The following is an 8,236-nucleotide window of genomic DNA, read 5'->3' on the forward strand; positions in this document are numbered from 1 at the left end:
ATAACAATAGCTATCATGCCAATATAGGAATGACACCATTTGAGGCCTTGTATGGAAGGAAATGTAGAAGTCCACTATGTTGGAGCGACGTCAGTAAAACAATGGTGTTAGGACCTCAAATGATAGAGGACACAATGAACCAAATTAGAACTATTCAATCAAAGATTCAAGTAGCGCAAGCTCGCCAAAAGAGCTATGCATACTTGACAAAAGTTTCTAGTGGGTGACAAATTGTTACTCAAAGTTTCACCAATGAAAGATGTGATAAGATTTGGCAAGAAAGAAAAGCTTAGCTCAAGTATATAAGCCCATATGAAATCCTAGAACGGATAGGAAAGGTAGCTTATAGACTAGCCTTACCAATGGACCTGCATAGAGTGCATAATGTGTTTCATATATCTCAATTGAGAAAGTATGTTCCAGATAAGTCGCATGTGTTGCAACCGGAAACCATAGAATTAGACCAAATTTTATCCTTCAAGGAAAGACCAGTCAAAGTCCTGGATTGTAAAGTCGAAGTACACGAATTAAGGGTGTTAAGATTGTGAAAGTTTTGTGGTCTAATGAAGTTTTGTGGTCCCGGGAAGCTGAGGACGATATGAGAAAGAAATATCCCTAGCTATTTCCCAAGGGTAGTTGAGTTACGGGGCTGTAACTCGTTTCTTTTAAGGGGGTAGAGTGCGGTAGAATTTCGCGCTTTTACCTTACTAGGATTTGGACGTGCGCTATTGCGCGCGGATGCTCACCCAAAAAAATTATTGAATGCCAATCTCTAAAATCAAGCATGATAAAAACAAAGAGAAGAAGAAGAAAGCTAAGTATACAAATGTAGCATAATTCTAATTACATTCGGTATCTTAACTTTATGTATCATATATGTATTAATACGTTTTAGGTTAATAATTTATTTATTTTTTGCTACTGTATTACTGGTGATGAAAATTCTCATATACTGCTCGGCGGTTGAAGAGTTGGATAATTAATCAAATTAAATGTTTGCATTTGTTATTATATCATTTAACAAAATAAGGATAGTAAAGAAGCAATATAAGAAATGTAAACAACAGCGGGCCATGACGACTGTAATCGAAAGGCGAGCTGATCTAGGCTACAGGAGAAACTAAACAGGGAAGATTGGTGGTTCGGAAATATACTCAGCCTTGGAACAAGATCGAACCACCAACAATAACAATGTCAAAGACTTAATTATTATTTTCTCATGAATTACATACTCTTAATTGGTTCAAAAGTTCAGTTAATATCTATTTTAAGTACTAAAGTACTTTAAAAATATCCTTCCAGCACAACTATATTCTGCCATCAAATCTTTGTACACTGTTGTTATGCAATCTTCTTGTCACCCTCTTCTAGAGATGTTAGTCTAGAATAACCGGTGTCTCTAACCCGACATGAAAATCATAGATTACCTAGTAACACAATAATAGATAGGAAACAACCCAAAAATGAACCAAAAAGAAAATCATAAAAGGGACAAAGGCCAAAGAGGTGAACTAACTAAAGGCAATGACATGTAGAATAGGAGTATCCTCACGTAATCATGTTATGTATGTTGAATATTTCACCAGTTCCTTAAATATTAATTCATGTTGACGTTACGCTTCCCAATACATGACTTTGACTCTTATTGTCTAAAATTATACACAAGTATAAAAATTACAAAAAAAATATATATTCTCACTAAAAAAAAAAAAAAGCGAGAAGAGTGGACTTGTTGAAATACTTGAAAAAGAAGATACCTTTGATAGAATGTTATGGCTCGAATTGCAGTATTTAACAAGCCTAAACAAATGGTAACTTTGGTCATGTATTTGGTTACAAATGGTAACTTATGTTCTTCCCTTACATTGTTCTTCCCCTTATATTGTGCTTCACCAAAGCTAACAGTAAAGATAAGTTGAGACTACCAAAAGCAAACTCTAAAGTCTAAACAAATTAACATAATGGAAGAGCAAGACCTTTGCCATCAAACAATGGTCTAAAAGGTACTTGAGATCCTGCTAATGGTTTTTGGAGGAGTATCTTTGACAAATATGCAGAAAATTATTATGCTTCATCAAAGTTGCCATTTTTTTTAGCATGCCCTAGCATTGAACTTAAACCAAAGGCAAACCACCAAACCAATCCATGTAACCGAATTGTCAACTCTACTTTTTTTTTTTTTGGTAAATCATAATTGTATTAAAATTGGTAACTAAAGACGAACTGTGTATTTACAAGGTTGAAAAAAACAACCACTCACAAACAAAACAAACCAAAACCTATACAACTACTAAAAAACAAAACAAAGGAGCAAACACATGCTCAACAATGAAAAATACAAACTTCCAAAAGTTAAATAGAGGCAACTCTTGCTAAAAACAAGACTCTTCAAACAAGCTCCATCTACCGCATTGCAATATGTCCAGCCTTCAAATAACAAGACAGATCTCAGCAGACCAGCAATAGTGGAGCAGAATAGCAGCCAAAGCAAGAATAAAACAGTAGCAGTCGAGATTCTCTAGAATAAAAACAGCTTGGAACATTGACCGGGAACACATCAAAAACATTGAGCATACCGTAAGAAACAAAGCAGAAGCAGCAGAACAGAAGCATCAGCAGCATATCAAAGGAAGAAGGGGAAGAACAGAAGGAGAACATAAATCAATCATAGTGAACAACATCATTCTTGCTGTAATAAACACACGTATAGAACCTGAATTATGCAAACTTAATGAACTTTCACAATTCCCTTCCATACAGATCCTATAAACATTATCTTAAAAATCATTTCATGATTTTTTTGTCCTGGTTAAGGTTATCATCTAAAGTTGGCAGCAGCACTTTCCTCACACTATATCATATTATGATGGTATAGACAACCTTTTTATATAACCGACGAGCAAACAGTAAACAAACAACAGCCCTCAACCTTCTCTCGCGTAAAGAATCTATAAAACTCACTTGCATACAAAGGGAATATTTTCACAGAGTTATTGTAGTCCTGCATAAAAGGTTCTAGCTAGGTAATACAGGGTACAACATTACAACAGATCAAAAGTTCATATAGACGTGACCCTGGGAACCCAAGCCTTTCTTAAGATTCGAATTCGAACAAACCAACAGGTCTATGAACATCTAAGTAAAAAAATGAAAAATAAAAAAAGATAATTATTCCCCCAACATAGTTTCTAAAACCCCAACAAAATTGCAATTTAAATTATAAACTCACAGGAGATTTGGGGAAAATGTCAGCAATCAACTTTTTATAGCGCTTAAAAGGTTGCCTGGACGGCGGCTGGACCTGGACCTTAGTGCAGGACAACATACACACATTCTTGGAAATAATTTCTGGGATATAATCCCCATTTCCTGCATTTTCCACAAATTTAAACCACATTATCATTAACTTACTCATTAACACAGAAAAATCCTCGAAAATTTAGTACTATAACAAAAAAAAAATTACAAGCAGAAAAATCAGATGAACACAGCATAGAACTCCCAACAAAATTAAAGCAACAAATTTGTCTAAGTACTGTTTTCGAGCTGAAATTCATAGACATTCCCCCAAGAACAACTGAGCTAAAAACCCAGAAGAAGAAAAAACCCAAAAAAGCCGCGAAAAATTGCAAAAAATAGCAGCGAGAACAGAGAGTAAGACAGAGAAACATGAGATAAAATCAGAACCCCAGATTTGTTTGGTTTTTTTTTTCCAAATTAAACCACGCGAATAAAGAAAACCCAAAACTGAAACAATGAAACCAAAGCATAAAACTAAGCTCAAAAAGATCATTACAACACTTTAAAGGAACCAAGGAAGAAAAATCGATCTGGGCATCACCAAATTTATAACATAATCAAAACCAAGGAAGCAATTATAAAACCAAAGCATAAAACCAAACTCAAAATCATCCTTGCCAAGTAGTTACTGGAACTTTGAGTTTTGTGGCCTTATACAAATGTAATTCTCTAACTCGGATTCCTCAACAGATGCAAAGTTCGACAGAAAGTTAGCAAGGTAAATGTTTAGCAATCAAAATAAAAATACAAAGGTAAAGGAAAATATACTGACCCGTGGATAATCAAATTGATCAAGCGTCCATATGCAAGAAATACTGTAGAAGCAACAATGAGTGAAGGGAGGAATCCGAGAAAGCATAACTCTACAAGAGCCAGTTCTGCTTGATAATTTGCCAAGTAATCTAAGTCTCTAAAGTCAACCAAACGATCCTGTAATTTTTAAAAAGAAATTTACAAGTTTAATTTCAGAACAGGGTTGTATTTAGTACTAATGATAAAGGGTGATGATCTTTCCCGTTTCCAAAGCAATATTCATTGTTGCCTTGTCAACTTTAGTCAAGCCAATAGTATCCAATTAACTAAATTTGACTGGCAGTCGCAAATACTACGTTAGATAGCAGTCCTAAATACTTTGTTAAATAAGTTACTGCTTAAGACCAGAATTTAAAATACACCTTGTAAGTAGCTTGAGCTGCATGGATATATCTCTTGTGGGTAGAAGAAACTATAATCAAATAACTTTTTTTAAGGAGGTCAAAATAACATGATTAAAAGGCCAGGATGTTAAGATGACATTATATAAACCTCAAAATATAGTTAAAAGCAACGAGAGTTCAGAACTTTCCTCTCCTTGGTCCATATTCAATACCTATAGAGTATAGATCAAACTTTAATTAAAAACTTTGATAATCTGGAAGAAACATAAACAAATATTCACATGTAAAAGAGTGTACAGTGTGAAAGAATGTTTGAAATAGTTGATTGAGATGATTAAATCACAATACCAAAGTAATCAAATGGTGCTAGTAAAGATTCAATGCGTAAACGAAAATATTATCAGCTATCATTAGAGTTCAGACGTTAAACATCGGAAATGAGCTCAACAGCAAGATGCCAAATTGTTGTGAATCTCAAAAGGTTGACGCGTGAAGAAGAGAAAGACTACCTCTTCTATAGTATAAGTATTAGTTGTGATCTAGCCGACTTATGGGGCACTCATTTCTTAGTACTTTCAGGGAATAAATTACTAAGAATGACCTCTTTAGTTAATGAACTCAAAATTGAACATATAGTTGTCGCTATGACACTGTAAGGTGAAGAAATAATAAGATAGCTAAATCTGGATAAAATGGTACTAATTGTTATCATAACCTCACCACTTACAAGCTAGGCAATCAACATGCAGGTTACTCCCAGAAGCTGCAGTTTTTGCTCTCAATCGGGAATTCCAAAAAGGTAACAATCAATGAGACTCACAATCAGGTAAAGCGTGTCCGGAACCAACTTGTAGTCTCTAAAGACCTGAGATAAATCACAAACAAATACTACATAATTAAGGTGTGCATGTAAAATCCACACTTGCAAAATTCAATGGTATCCTCCATATTAACATAGCAAGTTAATGACAATCCTTTTTCAAGGTCTTGTATTAAGAAAATATAAACACCTTAATCCATCCTTATTAATTCAAGCTCAAAATAACTTCCTTATTTCGTATTGGAAAAAAATTAAGCTTCAATATCAAGCTCAATATCAAAAAAATAGCCTATGACTTCTATCTAATAGATGACAAGTGGCACCAACAGAAAGACCTTTCAAATATAATTAAGCTTCTAGCACTAAAAATTTGTAATTTTGTAAGATTATTGCTCCACTTATTCAATAACAAAATTAATTAACTTCCTAGAACTTAAAGATTTCCGAAAATAATGCCACTTTGGGATCCGTGGCAGAAAATAATGCCATTTATGGGGGAGATTAGTGAAAAATAACCCTTAACCTACTATCAATACGACCTTAGAACTATTAATGTTAAAATTAGGAAATTGGAAATGTATTCAGATTTGATGCAAGCTTAATATTCACAACCATACATAATTTCCTGTGTCATGCATTGATGTACCAAATGCATTACGCTTTGCCGCCTCCTTACGAACTAATCACAATTTCACCTCATCTCTAAACATGAATGCAGAAACATCATAATTCTTACAATTTCCACTCCATTCCATTTAACAATAAGGTACAGGCGCACAAAATTATACAAATACTAACGATCAATTATAAAATTCTATGAAATCCTAACACAAGAATCGTAAATTTTTCAGCTCAGAATTTTCGATCCTTGATCAGTGCCAAGCTGTAACAGTTGGTGTTTTACCATATGATGTACTATATTTAGGCTTTACATACTCTCATACACAAATGAACTGAACAAAATAGTTTCTTCTTCCAGGAAGAAACAAAAGAAAGTAAATTCTGTAGTAAAACATAGTCCAGTCTAGCTTCACGATTGTCCCTTACTAAAATCTAGGATATCAATATCTTAATAAATTAACTAAATGGTACAATAAGAATAGCGGGTGTGACGATAATGTATGAACAAAGCATACTCATAGCAACAGAAATACGGGCAAGTTTGGGTTTTCGGCTCAGTGATCGATATCTAATCATCAATGTAGACGCAAGACATGTATTTGCCCAACTGAAAAAATGTTAATCCATCAAGAAATCAAGCCAATTCCAAAACAAACTATACATTTCATTCATCATAACATGAAGCAACAACTAATTACTCAAAACCTCAAAGTAGCTAAATCTTGCTTTCTCAAATCACACAATTAAGTACTCTGTACTTGTAGTATCTAATTTCACACCTTTAACCATTTCTTAACTTCTGTTTATATCTAATTTCCCAAAAAAGAAAAACATTACACTATTTACATTAGAAATTTAACCACGTTAGCAATCTCAACAGATGAACTTTACAAATTCTAATGACCAGAACTACCACAACTCACCCTAAAGAAGGAAAACAAACAAAAGGATAATTCCGACAGTCAAAAAAATGTGGAAATTGGCATAAAAGGAAAGATACCCATGTAATAAAACTTAAAACCCATATTTAAAATCAAAAGAACCGACCCATTTAAAAATTGAAGAATTAGAAACTTACAGATTCTGTAGAAACTCAAGTTCCAGAAAGGGGTTTTTGTTGCGGCATTGGCATCCTGGGTAGTGGGAATACAATCTGGCAGAAATAGAAACAAAAATTAAAAAGAAATCATGAATAAGAATCAGAGAGTTTCTATGAACTGGGTATTTAATTAATAAATTCTAAATTTGTGGAATTGTTAGCAAGAGAGGGAGAGGAGAGTGATATTCACTACTAATATTTCTCTCTCCTCACTCAGTACACTTTACCATAGGGAGAGACAAAGAAAATGCTTCCTGCAACTATTGAATATCAATTTTGATTTTTTAACATCCAAATCATCCTTCTCTGGCGGATCTTCTTTTTCTCTTCTCTACTTCTTTGCTCAATTTGCTAATAATTTTTTCTCTGCGCATTGGAAGTGTCGATGAAGAAAAAATCAAAAAACAAAATCAAAATTTAAGCAGAAACTAACAGCAACAAGCTCGAATCGGAGCAATAAATTCACAGAGAACAACATCATCAAATAGAATCATAAAATAAGAAGAATGAGAAATTGAAGATACCTGCAATGTTCTACGACTTCAGCCTTGAACTCGTGTCTCTATCTAAAAGCAAATCAAAACGAGGAGAGAGAAAGAAAAGCGGTGAAGGCAGGCGGCAAGAAGGAGGTGAAAGAAAACAAAGGACGAAATCAGGTTGAGAAAATGAGGAGGGCCAAAGGGAACTGCGTTAGGTACAAGTGTAACACCCTAATAATTCCTTGCTTTTATAAAACCATTTTCCAACTTAAAATAAAAAATTACTAAATCATTACCGCCACCGTGATAATGGTTAAGGCTATTACCAGAATTACGCAGCGGACTAAATGTCAACTAACTTTTAAAAACCATAATTAATAAAATATTGAGGCCTCCTACAATTTGGAACCATAATGGCCCAAAAACCAAAGTATAAAAAGTTCAACAATTTCAAACGTAATTAAAGTATTAAATAAAATAGTTTCAAAGTATGAAAGCATGCAACTCTCTCAATCATCCCAAGCTACATGATTTCGATCGTACTTGATCTACAAACCTGCTATATTAGTCTACTCCCCAACAATGCAAGTGCAAATGATGGATCATCATAGGGTCATTAAGGCAAAGGCCATGACAAAAACACACAAAGCACGTAGTCAACAAAAGCTGAGTACTTACAAGCATAGAGTAAATGAAACTAAACCATGCATCACTCACTAAGTACTAACCAACATGCAAAAGCCATATAATAACAAATCAA

At 34.0% G+C, this 8,236-nt stretch overlaps 1 long non-coding RNA gene across 3 annotated transcripts; it reads right to left on the minus strand.

The window, feature by feature from the left end:
• Positions 1–2,148: 2,148 nt before the first annotated feature.
• On the minus strand, positions 2,149–7,684 carry LOC110796394 (uncharacterized). Of its 3 annotated transcripts, none has more exons than XR_002535577.2 (7): positions 7,522–7,684; positions 7,225–7,363; positions 6,977–7,051; positions 5,178–5,322; positions 4,073–4,230; positions 3,230–3,369; positions 2,149–2,427 (listed from the first exon to the last, which is right to left on the minus strand). It is a non-coding gene; the product is annotated as an uncharacterized lncRNA (long non-coding RNA). The 3 variants fall into 3 exon arrangements; XR_002535576.2 differs by having other exon boundaries at positions 5,185–5,322; positions 7,522–7,683; XR_002535578.2 differs by having other exon boundaries at positions 2,149–2,533; positions 5,185–5,322; positions 7,522–7,683.
• Positions 7,685–8,236: the final 552 nt, after the last annotated feature.

This window comes from Spinacia oleracea, chromosome 4, assembly GCF_020520425.1.
Source record: "Spinacia oleracea cultivar Varoflay chromosome 4, BTI_SOV_V1, whole genome shotgun sequence".
Lineage (NCBI taxonomy): Eukaryota > Viridiplantae > Streptophyta > Magnoliopsida > Caryophyllales > Amaranthaceae > Spinacia > Spinacia oleracea.